Genomic DNA, 13485 nt, shown 5'->3' on the forward strand with positions numbered 1-13485 from the left:
AGGTAGTGGGAGTACAATACAATAGATGAGGTGGAGGATTGCAGTATCTTAAGGGCAGATGAAAGGATTTCCTTAGTTGCGATATAGGTCCAAGCTAGTTAGAGTGGTAGTAAAGTGTGATGTTAATAAATTTTGCATGTGTGTTCACATCATGTATGGTCAAGGTGATGTATATTAAATAGAATTTTTAGCTGAATGTATTAGGGATTTAGAGTTTTGGGAGAGTTTTAGAGTGAAGGTGGAATATGAAGATTACGAATAGAGGTTTTAGAGTCCAAATTCAGTTGAAAGTTAAGGAAATTTTGGTACAAGGATGGTTGATGCAACAAGTTCTATAAGAGATATTTAAAGTGGAATGTGATATCTGCCAAAAAAAACATTGTGGATATTCTGGGGATAGAGGTGCTATATCCACCTGTACAATGGGTCATCTTTCCTTCTCAAGTTTTATCCATTTTTTTGTCTAACATAGTTGACTTCCTTTAGGACATGGAGAAAGTAGAGTATCATAGACAAGGTAATTTGGAGTAGCATAGCTTTGAAGGTAGAAATAAAGGTAGCCATTCAAAAATACAACCTAGCCATGGACGATGCCCCAATTGAGGGAGTGTTTGACAAAAAAAAGGAGAGGGGTGAAGAGAATTTTGTTTAAATTATGTCATTGATTAGAAAAGCAATGAGTGAGGGCAGCATAGGGTTGATCGATCAAATCATATGGAGTCACAGAGATGAAATCCTTCCACAAGTTGCAGGTCAGTTGAGAGAGAAGGGGAAAGCTATAGTTGAGTTATTAAATCATCTTCATGGGGAAATAGTGAGTAGTGGTGAGACTAATGAAGGAAGGGAAAATCTGGGCATTTCAAAGAGAAGTTGTGTAAATATTATGCAAATAGCTAACCTATTGGAGCATTTGGATCTGTCGAAAGGAGGGAGTCCTACACCAATGGATTGGGAGAAAGTTTAAAGAGTGTTTCATGTAGTATAGTTTTGTTTCATGCCAAGTTCCAATTAGTGTAATGGAAGGATGGCGGCGAATTATATTTAGTCTGACTTTTTTGAGAGGGATGCAATGTTTGGTAATTTTTGGGATTGGCTAAAGGAGGTGTTTCCATCACTGGCCATTATTGCTAAGTGAATTGTGCAAGGTGTAAAGTTTGTGAGGGTAAGGAAGTCAAATCAGTTTGAAGAAGTTGGTGAATATGGTGGCAAAATGACATTTTTGTGGTAAAAAACAAATAGGAAGCTGACATCAAATTTTTTGGGGAATTTTAGTTTTAAAATGTTTTGATTGAGAGCTTTTGATTTAATATTTGAACCTTATATAGGGTTCCAAGTGTAATAGGAGATAATAGAGGTGTTATTTTTGAGCTGATTAAAATGTAAACCCAAGTTATAAGGGTTCTTGGTGCTCTTGTGTTAGTTTATGTCCACGGTATTTCTATCAATTGACTTATTTTCTATTCTCCTTTGTATTGGGTAACAATTGAAGGGTTTCTTGCTGTGTTCTTCCCTTCATGAGCCCTTGAACCAGATTTTATTATGATAAATATATAATCAATGGCTTGCCACTTTTACCTAAAAAAAAAATTCCTTTCTTTATTCTAAGGTTTACCATCAAATCTATTTATAGGGACACGATACATGAAATGGAAGAAGATGCTATGCATTAACATATAATCAAGAACTTATTATTTGTAGGTAATGTTTTAGTACAAAATGATGATATTTAAATATCTATTTATGAAAAAATATTTTCATTGATTGGTGTGTTTGAATGATTGATATTTACATTAATTGGTTAGAGCTATACTCTGCTAGAGATACATGTAGGTGGTGAGATATAAGGGTTTCTTTGTTAAAGTAATTTACAATTTTTAGAGCAATAATGTTAATAAATTTTGTAATTGGGAATAGAGGAAAGGATCTAGTGTCTAAGTAAAAAATCCAATGGTTTTGATAATAGTTGTTGATTTCATACCCACACTTGTTGATTCAGTGTCCAATATTTCACCAAAAACTGTGACTTTAAAGTTGTTATTATTGACAAAGACTATCTATAATTTAGTTAAAATGTATCCCTTAGTTTTAAAAAAATGACCAATCATGTGATGTTGCATTAACTATACAAGTATGAGTTTCCCTTTTGCTTGATTATCAATCTCACTTTTGGGGGGGGTTGTGCCACCTTGGCCAAAAAGAATGATTTATTTGGTATTATATCCGATGAAGTGGCTCTAAATCCTTATCTTGAAGTAGGATATTATCTAGGTAAGGTACTATAAGACTTGAAATCTCCATTTTGAGAAACACATAGTTAGGGTGATCAACTACTTGGTCCTCTTCCCTAAGATCATTTTGAAATGAGTATAAATGTGTATTATCCTATACTTTTACTTAATCCCATCCATTTCACACTTGAAGACTCTTTTAGAGACAAGTGGCAAAGGGAATGGATGTTGAAGGAAATTAAGGATGGAAGCATTTTTTCTTTGTGATCCAACTTCTTAGTTAGGGATGATTCATTGCATTATAAGAACTTATATATTTGTGTACCTTAGATTTTAAGTTGGCTTGGATTTTATTGTAGTGTGCTTGATGTAGCTACAATTGGTTAATTTTCTCTGTTATAGAGGAGTATTAGGTTAATTTTGATTATTTTCATAATATGACATAATAGATATTGATTCACCTAAAGGAAATGTGCACTTGATCTAATCTCTCATTTTTGAAAGGAGGATAGACACACTTAATTTTTAATCATATTATGTTTAAAAAAATGTTTACGATCAAGACATTTATTGTTGAATCCAAGATGTTATCTTTTGGGTGACCAAAGAGAATGGGTGACAATACTTCATCAAATTCTTTGAAAGAGTTGTAATCAACTCATGTTATTGTTCTACAATTTTTTAAATTAATGTAATAAGGGAGGGGATTTGGATTATAATAAATTAATTAGATAGTTTAGATTTAGGAAACTAGTAAAATACCAATAGTGATATGTTGTGATGGTTAAGTTGTTTTTTGTTTTTTCCCCTATCCATCAAGGTTCAAATCCCATTGGGGATGAGGTCCTCAATTTATGGCCTCATTGACTCATAGCTTCAAGTTAAAGCACCTTTGAATCCAAAGAGTACTAGTAAAATAAAATAGATTAGTTAGATAGTTGGTTGCTTTATCAAAAAGAAATTTGGGAATTTTTATATAACAATCAATGATTTTATATAGACAGTTTGCGAAAATGTGAAATAATCGAATTGAAGTCAAATCCTTAAAAGAAATCCATTTTTACAATCATTTTTTAGGATTTATATCTAGTTTTAATTTTGTTTCTTTAATATAATTTAATAAGTTCTAATAATCATTTTTCTTGGATTTGATGAAAAATCAACCCCACAACTCCCAAGAATCACCTGCATGCAAACACTTATCACAGAAAGAGAGACACAAAAGCTATGGAGCTTGGAATTCCCAGATCCATAGATGAGACAATATTATTGATGAGAAAAAAAGAGATTTCTATTAATCAAAATTAAATGAATCAATAAATTACAATGAGGGATCAATCCTTATAAAAGGAGATCTAAAACTCTAAAAGGAATCTAACCTAGGTTACATGATAATAATTAATAAAAGGATTAATTATTAGATGCCTAAAGTTTAGCTTAAGTGAAATAGAGTTAATTAGATAATATCTAATTACTCTAACAATTTTGAATGAAGACAATTTAAGATCACCATGCCAATGAATTTGGTTTATAAGAGTTTTGCTACATTCCAACCTTCACAAAAGTTACAAAAATCTAAGGGCTTCATGAAGGTAAATAATTCATCAAATAATATTGATGTGAAAGCGATAATAACATCCATGGGTGTGGCTCCATTGACAACTATTTTTAGACCTTCCTATAATTTTACACCTTCTCAAAATAAACCAACAAAAGGTTTGATCCAAATCATTTTGTTAATATCATTGTCAGCTTAGTCATAATATTGAAAAGTATTTATGCTTGAAATCCATTATTCAAGAACATATTGATTTTAATGCTATAGTTGTTGATGGTGTTAATGATCAAGGAAATAAATCCATTGCCCATTCCAACCATTTCAAATTTGATTATCAACCTTAATATGGATGGAAGCTGTTAATTGTATGCATTAATAAATTTTGAAATTTGTTAATAAAATTATTACATTTCCAACCTTAATATTGATGAAAGGTGTTAATTTGACATAATTTCACTTGTTTGTCAAACCCTCTTGTGGATGAAAATTCTTCTAATGTAATGATATCAATGCTATAAATTTCAATGATATGTATGAGCTTATTGATGTTAATCATGATTTACTGACTAGATTTGTAAAACAATTAATTCTTGAACTCTTAGAGAAAAAAAAGTGACTCATGTCAACCACAGGCAAATCAGGAACATATAGATAGCATGGTCCTTGTATGGAACTTATGATACCTACATCTATTGTGCTTGACATTTCTCCTCTTGTGTGTTTACAACCTTCTCTAAATAGTATGGACTAAGATGGGGGACACATGATATGCTTGAATAAATTCTCTTGTATAGTCACTTCTTTTGTGTGTCTTTTTTTGGTGATGTGTTTCTCTAAATATAATATACTTTTTTTATATTACGATGATGACCTAATAGAAATACATTCATATATGTGTATTTTAAATTGTACAACAATTCACTAAGATACAATTCTTAAAATTTGAATAAGATTTGAGCTGATTTTCTTTTTTGATTGGTAAGAGGTTGAAGCTAAGAATAATTATTGTGTCATGGTTAATTATTATTATTATTTATTTAACACGAGAGGCTCACAATTTACCATTGTGTTGTAGGCTCTTGCCTGTAAGATTTGAGCTGATTAAGTTATATGTAACAGACCCAAAATAAATAAACCTAATATGTTACAAAGTTTACTAAACTATTTTTTTTCCAAAGTTTATACAACATCAAAGTAACAATGCAGAAGCAACATACACAAACACAACATTTACATATGCAATTGCAATATAGAATTCATTCCTCAAAGGTTCCTTCATGTTGAGTCACGTTTAAGATTTTTTAATTAATTTTTTAAGTCTTAAGTAAAATTTCCATTATCATAAAAATACAACATATTAATCTCATAAGAAAATGTATAAATGCAACTGATATAATGAAATACATAAAATGGATAACATTTGTTGCACATGTCATAGGTATGCAAGAATAGATACAAGTACATCAAAATATAAGATACATGATAACATATAAATATATCAACTAAATAGAAGACTCCAAGATAGGGATAAGAATGATAAAAGTACAACTACATAATCAAACTTCCAACATCTGTAAATCTGGGGGGGCAAATGGTAAGAAGTCACTACCTCCTGACCATGTGGTTACTTAGTTAGGCTTCCACTCCCACCATACAAGGAAGATAATGAACGATCCACATACAAAATATCAAACCATAAAACATTCCTAGGAAAGGAATCCTAATAGCCAAATCTATATCAAGGGTAACACAAACTACTCAAGAACAAAATATAACCAAAGTTGAAAGAACACACATCCAATACCAACACCATATACCAAGTCAACATACATATACCAAGTATATATGGAGTACCAAAATCATGAGATAAACTCCACAAAAGATATCCACCTCAAATCAAAAGACACATGTCAAAAGTAAAACCATCATGAATTACCAATCACCACCAATGAAAGTAAACACCAACAATAAGTACAACACCAATAAATGCACGATCAAAAGTAATATCCAACAAGTACACCACTAGAGGAAAATATTTGAAAAGTCATGAAGGAGACTTAAGCTACATACTATGGAGTGTCATCACATGAGCCAACTCTTAGGTTACCATGGAAGTCTCTTAGGACCCCGACCCCCTAGTGACTCTATGTAGAACTAGAATACCCTCTTGTGAAGATGAGGAGACTAGTCATACCTCTCAAGGTATCATCTCATTCTCATCCTTAGTCTATACAAGCACTTAAGGCATGAATGAGGAAAAATCTTTAACTTATCTTTTTAATTTATCTCAAGGAATGGGGAAGGAAACTGAAAGTATTTTAATTACTATGATATCACTTATTACACAACTTACAATGAGTTACCCTGGCAGCCACTTTGGGCCTTGGCCCCCATTACAAGCCACTCCCACATACATGCACCTAGACTAGCTTCATAAAACTCGCATAAACCACAATTGTGTCCCATATCACAACACTCGTAACGATCAAATTTGGTTCCTTAACAGGCGACATAAAAATAAGTTGGTTCTCAAAATGCAAGTCATCATATATTCTCACCAAATAAAGATCTCATAAACATAGGCCTCAATTTTGAATCATAAAGTACATCCCAACATCTAGTCAAATAAACATCATAAAAGAAATTTTAAAAGACATGCCTTTGGTGTACATCCTAGTTTGACCAGCTAAATAGTTCAAATAAAAGCCATCACAAAATAAAACATCACATTAAAATTTCCAAAACCCATCTCAAAACAAATATCACAAAACCTCAAATAAACACATATAAACAAAAAAACAAGGTTTCATCGAATGCTTTGGATTAAATTGTTTTCAAATGTTTTATTTGATTATATAATATATAAGTGTAGATAAGTTCAGTATGTTGATTATTTAATAATTTTAAAATTAATTATTATAATTTTTAAATCAATAATATTTAACAATAAAGATAAAACATTTTCAAAGTTCATAACAGTGAGTTTTTATGTATTTTCTCTATTTAAATTAGTTGGTAACTTAAATTTTATAATCTCAATGGAATGATACATATCTGCAACCTATATCGATGGAAAGATAATTTGATTTCACACTTTTTTTATTATTACCAATCCTAAAGAAAAGTTCATTGAATAGTGTAAATTATGAATCTTCCTAACAACACTGTTCAGATTTGAAGGTTACCAATTCAGATGAAAGAAAGTAACTTTTGTTAGAACTATTTGATCTTCATGAAAATTAAGAAAAGTGTTCATAATAGAATTATTTACAATCACAAAGAAGATATTTTCATAACTATATATTTTACAAAAGTTATGAGTGATTGTTTGTGTGTCTCTAATTGAGAATCAAGCTCAAATAGGCCTAGTTTTAGCATGACAATCAACATTTGATTATGTCCATACAAAAAATCATATATGATTTTCATATATGTTAAATAAAATCCAAATAGGTGTCTAAAAGTATCTTTACATTTTTGACAAAATATATTAAATGAAAATTATAGCAAAATCGCATGTTTCAAACCTTCATACTGACACACAAGGAACTACAAACACATTTATTCATAATTACAAAAACACAGATTAGACAGTCTTTCCAACAAAAATTGCAAAGAGATTTTAAAACCCCTACCTTTAAACACTAATTTGATTTGTTAAGAAGAAGAAGAAAACCCAATTGTAGACTTTACTCCCAAGCTTTGAACATGATCTTTTACTTCCAAAATCTGAATGCATAACTTGTAACTTGTATTGTAAAATCTCTGTTTGTTCTCCAAAAAAATCTTCCTTTTTAAAAATGACCAAAATGACCTCTTAATAAACAAAAATAAATAAAACTAATAAAACTAATGTTTCTAAAATGAATAAACTTACAAAAGAAGGTAACTCAACTAAAATAAAATAAAAGTTTTTCATTATTTTCTTGTATTTTTCAAAAATAAATAAAATCACTTTATTTTTTTTTAAGAAAAGAAATACATAATTTCTTTCTTTTTTTCTTTTCCTTTCTTTTAAGATTAAATAAATAATTATTCTTTATTTATTTACTTTCTTTTCACAAAATAGATTTATCATTTTATAATAAAATAAATAAATATCCTTTCTTTTAAATTAAATAACTTATTTCCCACTCAAAAATCTTATTTTAATTTTATTAATTAATGTGCAGTTGAATTGCATATTAGTTTAATCATTAATAAAAATTGAAGCCCACTAATTATGTGCAACTCTAATTTTATTAACATTGATTAAATATTCATGACAAATCAATATTTATTCTTTAATATTTTAATTTATCATTTTTCCAACTTACACATTTAGACTTTTTAAATTAAGTCTTTTAAATAAATAAATAATAAATATTTAATTTTCTAATTAATTAAATATCATGATATTATAATTCTTCATTTTATTTAAATAATATTCAAAAATTTCCAATATTATATGAACTATCTAAATATCATAGTTAAGAGTTTTACCAAATAAATAACATAATCAAATCCACATAAGCATAGTCATTTGAAACCCAAACTCAAACAACACATGCAAAGACAAACTTGCAGGTTTAAAAAGGGGTAGAGTCAAATGCGAGTCCTCCTTGCAAGACAAGTGTTTAGGTTATGGCTACGATTGGACCTGATAATTATCTTCCCATTCTTACCATTGAGTTATTGTGATAGGGCACGGTCATCCTGGCAATTCAGGGAAGTCAATACCCGATACCTGCAACCTGCATAAAAGATGAGCATGTACATATGAATATATATAACTAAACTAGATAGGAAATGGCAAGGAGTGGTACATCGTGTAGATCCTGTCTAGAATGTGATGACGGCTCCCTCCCTTAACCACATCAAACACATCAAAAAGAAAAGTAAAATAGACACACACACACACACACCATACACATGCAAGTATGAGGTAAGTACCATCATGAATCATGAGTCAACTCATCAAATGCTCAGCTATAACAATGCATTACTACGAATGTAAAACAATCATCATTAAAGGTATATCATCTGATATCATTATGATAGCAATCATATTTACTAAGAATTATTAAAGTAACATTAACACGTAAGTAATCATAATCATTAAACAACATGTGAAATATAATCAACTATGTAATCATAAATGATATTTCCAAGTAATGAAATAACATCATATCATATATCTTTGAAACTAACACATGTATGAAATAGACCTAAAAGAGTTCAACATATAATATAAAGCAAACTATGGGTGGGCATTACATTATATATAAGAATTCAATTGTTTATAATCAATCTAGATATTTATGGATTTGAATCTAATTTGTGCAATTATATTTATATGGGCACCAACCTAATTTGAGAAAATGCATCTATGATTTGTTAAAAGATTCAATTAGTGAATAAAATATCTATTACAATGTTTATACTTCTAATGAAGATTGTTGAGCATCTTGATAATGATCTTTTACAATTTCATGTACTCTAAAGATGTATTCTTTCAAGTATTTGGATTTAATGATATATAATTATAAAATAAGGTATATGATGAATGTTTTATATTAATGTTTTAATGGAGGGGTCCAAGAACTTGGGAAAAATATATAATAGGTAATTGGAATAAAATTAAGGTAATAATACAATTTGAAATTCATTAATTAAATTAACACATTTCCAACCTTAATATGGATGAAAGGTATTAATTTGATGCAATTTCACTTGTCTGTCAAACACTCTTGCAGATGAAAATGTTTCTAATGCAATGATATTCATGCTAGATATTTCAATGATATGTACGAGCTTATTGATGTTAATCATGATTTTACATACTAGATTTGTAAAACAAATAATTCTTGAACTCCTAGAGAAAAATGAGTGACTCGTCCTTTTAGCATGGTCCTTGTATGGAACTTATGATACCTACATCTATTGTGCTTGACATTGTTCCTCTTGCATGTTTACAACATTCTCTAAATAGTACGGACTAAGATGGGGGGCACTTGATATGCTTCAATAAATTCTCTTGTATAGTCGGTTCTTTCATGTTTTTTTATTGTGACATGTTTCTCTAAATATAATATAATTTTTTTCACATTATGATGATAACCTAATAGAAATACGTTCATATATGTGTATTCTTAATTGTAGAACAATTTAGTGAGATATAATACTTAAAATTTGAATAAGATTTGAGTCGATTAAGCTATTTATAAGAATTCAATTGTTTATAATCAATCTAGATATTTATGGATTTGAATTTAATTTGTGGAATCATATTTATATCGATGCCAACCTAATTTGAGAAAATACATCTATGATTTGTAAAAAGAGTTTAATAGTGAATAAAATATATATTTTGATGTTTATACTTCTAATGAAGATTGTTGGGCATCTTGATAATGATATTTGAGAGTTTATGTACTCTAGAGATGTATTATGTCTAGTCTTTGGATTTAATAATATATAATACTAAAATAAAGTATATAATGAATGTTTTAACGAAGGGGTCCAAGAACTTAGGAAAAATATATAATAGGTATTCAGAATAAAATTAAGCTATTAATAAAATTTGAAATTCATCAATAAAACTAACACATTTCCAACCTTAATATGGATGGAGGGTGTTAACTTGATGCAATTTCACTTGTTTGTCAAACACTCTTGTGGATGAAAATGTTTCTAATGCAATGATATTCATGCTAGAGATTTCAATGATATGAATGATCTTATTGATGTTAATTATGATCTACCTACTAGATTTGTAAAATAATTAATTCTTGAACTCCTGGAGAAAAAAAAAGTGACTCATCCTTAGCGCATGGTCCTTGTATGGAACTTATGATACCTACATCTATTGTGCTTGGCATTCCTCCTCTTGCATGTTTACAACATTGTCTAAATAGTATGGACTAAGATGGGGGTTACATGATATGCTTGAATAAATTCTCTCCTATAGTAAGTTCTTATGTGTCTTTTTTTGTTGTGATGTGTTTCTCTAAATATAATATAATTTTTTTATATTATGATGATGACCTAATAGAAATGTGTTCATATATGTGTATTTTTTATCATAGAACAATTTAGTAAGATATAATACTTACATTTTGAATAAGATTTGAGCTGATTAAGTTATATATAAGAATTCAATTATTTATAATCAATTTAGATATTTATGGATTTGAATCTAATCTATGGAATTATATTTATATGGATGCCAAACTAATTTGAGAAGATGCATCTATGATTTGTAAAAAGATTTTATTAGTGAACAAAATATCTATTTCGATGTTTATACTTCTAGTGAAGATTGTTGGACATCTTGATAATGATCTTTGAGAGTTTTATGTACTCTAAAGATGCATTCTTTCAAATCTTTGGATTTAATGATATAGAATATTAAAATAAGGTATATAATGAATGTTTTAATGAAGGGGTCCAAGAACTTGGGAAAATATATAATAGGTATTTGGAATAAAATTAAGGTGTTAATAAAATTTGAAATTCATTAATAATCATTTCCAACCTTAGTATGGATGGAAGGTGTTAATTTGATGCAATTTCACTTGTTTGTCAAACACTCTTATAGATGAAAATGTTTCTAATGCAATGATATTCATGCTAGAGATTTCAATGATATGTATGAGCTTATTGATGTTAATAATGATTTACCTGCTAGATTTGTGAAACAACTAATTCTTGAACTCCTAGAGAGAAAAAAGTGACTCATCCTTAGAGGATGGTCCTTGTATGGAACTTATGATACCTACATCTACTGTGCTTGACATTGCTCCTCTTGCAGGTTCACACCATTCTCTAAATAGTATGGACTAAGATGAGGGGCACATGATTTGCTTGAACAAATTCTCTTATATAGTCAATTCTTTTGTGTGTGTTTTTGTGGTGATGTGTTTCTCTAAATATAATTTTTTTAAAAAGAAAATATTATGATGATGACCTAATAGAAATAGGTTCATATATGTGTATTTTTAATTGTAGAACAATTTAGTGAGATATAATACTTAAAATTTGAAGAAGTTTTGAGCCGATTAAGTTATATATAAGAATTAAATTGTTTATAATCAATTGAGATATTTATGGATTTGAATATAATTTGTGGCATTATATTTAAATGGATGCCAACCTAATTTGAGAAAATGCATCTATGATTTGGAAAAAGATTTTATTAGTGAATAAAATATCTATTTTGATGTTTATACTTCTAATGAAGATTGTTGGACATCTTGATAAAGATCTCTAAGAATTTATGTACTCTAAAGATGTATTCTTTTAGGCCTTTGGATTTAATGATATATAATTATAAAATAAGGTATATAATTAATGTTTTAATGAATGGGTCCAAGAACTTGTGAAAATATATAATAGGTATATGAAATAAAATTAAGGTTTGGATATGTGTTTGACAAACAAGTGAAATAATTAAAGATTGTCAATGTAGTGTGATTGCATGAAAAAATAAAGTGATTATAGAAGTTTCACAATTAGATAAGAATGTATTTGGAGTGGATTATAGATACTCTTGGTTGCCAAAATGAAGTGGATCTAATCTAAAGGGGCCCATTTGGTTGCTAGCATAGGAATTGAAAATTAGAATTAACAATGGGAATGAGAATTAGAAATTGTAATTCCAGTCTCGTTTGGTTCACTAGAATTTGATTGGGAATATGTTAATTCCATATTTGGTTTTAAAAAATTCAAATTGGAATAAGAACAAAGGAAGAAGAAATAGATGAATGTAATTTGGTGCTACTTTTGAGCCCAACTAGTTGTGGGATTTTAGAATTAAACAACGGATTTTATTTTTGATGGTTGGAGAGTTTGGGGATGGAAGTGTTGGTCAACCCCCCTAGAAAGCTCCATTGTGGAAGAGGCGTACTTGTAATTCACCTCGTACTAAGCCCCAATTATGGACCATTCTGAACCGTCCCAAATAGTGGTTGGATTGCAGAAATATTAAACTAAATGGTAATGGAGTGAAAAATAAAATCAAGTGATTTTGTGTGAACTACTCTATGTTTTGTTTTGAGTAATTTCTCTAGTTCTTGTTCTTTTTGGTTTCTCATTCTAGGCTAGACCTCCTTTTCAATAAAGAATGTGGATCTCCATCTTCATCATTGCCTTCTACAATCACTCTTGTATTCCAACTATGGGTCATGGTTCTTTGTATCTGGCAACGAGGAAAAGTGAAGACTTCTTTGAAAAACAAGACTCTCTCTTTAGGGAATTAGGGCCTTCCTGACACTCCAAACCAAAATTACTACAATGAAGGACATGCATAGAAATTGTTCCACCCTTTACTTCTAATCTTCTACAGGCATTCCCCTTAGTCCCAATATTCCATGTAGGATCAACGACATATGGACTCGCCATTTCAATATATATTGTCCTCCCATTGCTTCCAATCGCATATCATCTATGAAGACTATGCACACAAACCTTAAAAAAGTATTAATTTTGGAAAAGTCTAATTGAGAATAGGAATAGCCTATTCCAATAATAGATTTTTCTAGGAATAGATAAAATATCATTTTGGGGCTAAAATGGTAGTACGTATTCATATTCCCCATTCCAATTCTGCACGACAAATAGAGAATAAAAATCATGTTCTGATTTTCAATGACTATTCAAGTTATATTCTAGCAATCAAACATGCCCTAGGTGCTTATTAGATCATGGGAAAATAATTGA

Source organism: Cupressus sempervirens, chromosome 10, assembly GCF_028749045.1.
Source record: "Cupressus sempervirens isolate cs-2001-9-10 chromosome 10, ASM2874904v1, whole genome shotgun sequence".
Lineage (NCBI taxonomy): Eukaryota > Viridiplantae > Streptophyta > Pinopsida > Cupressales > Cupressaceae > Cupressus > Cupressus sempervirens.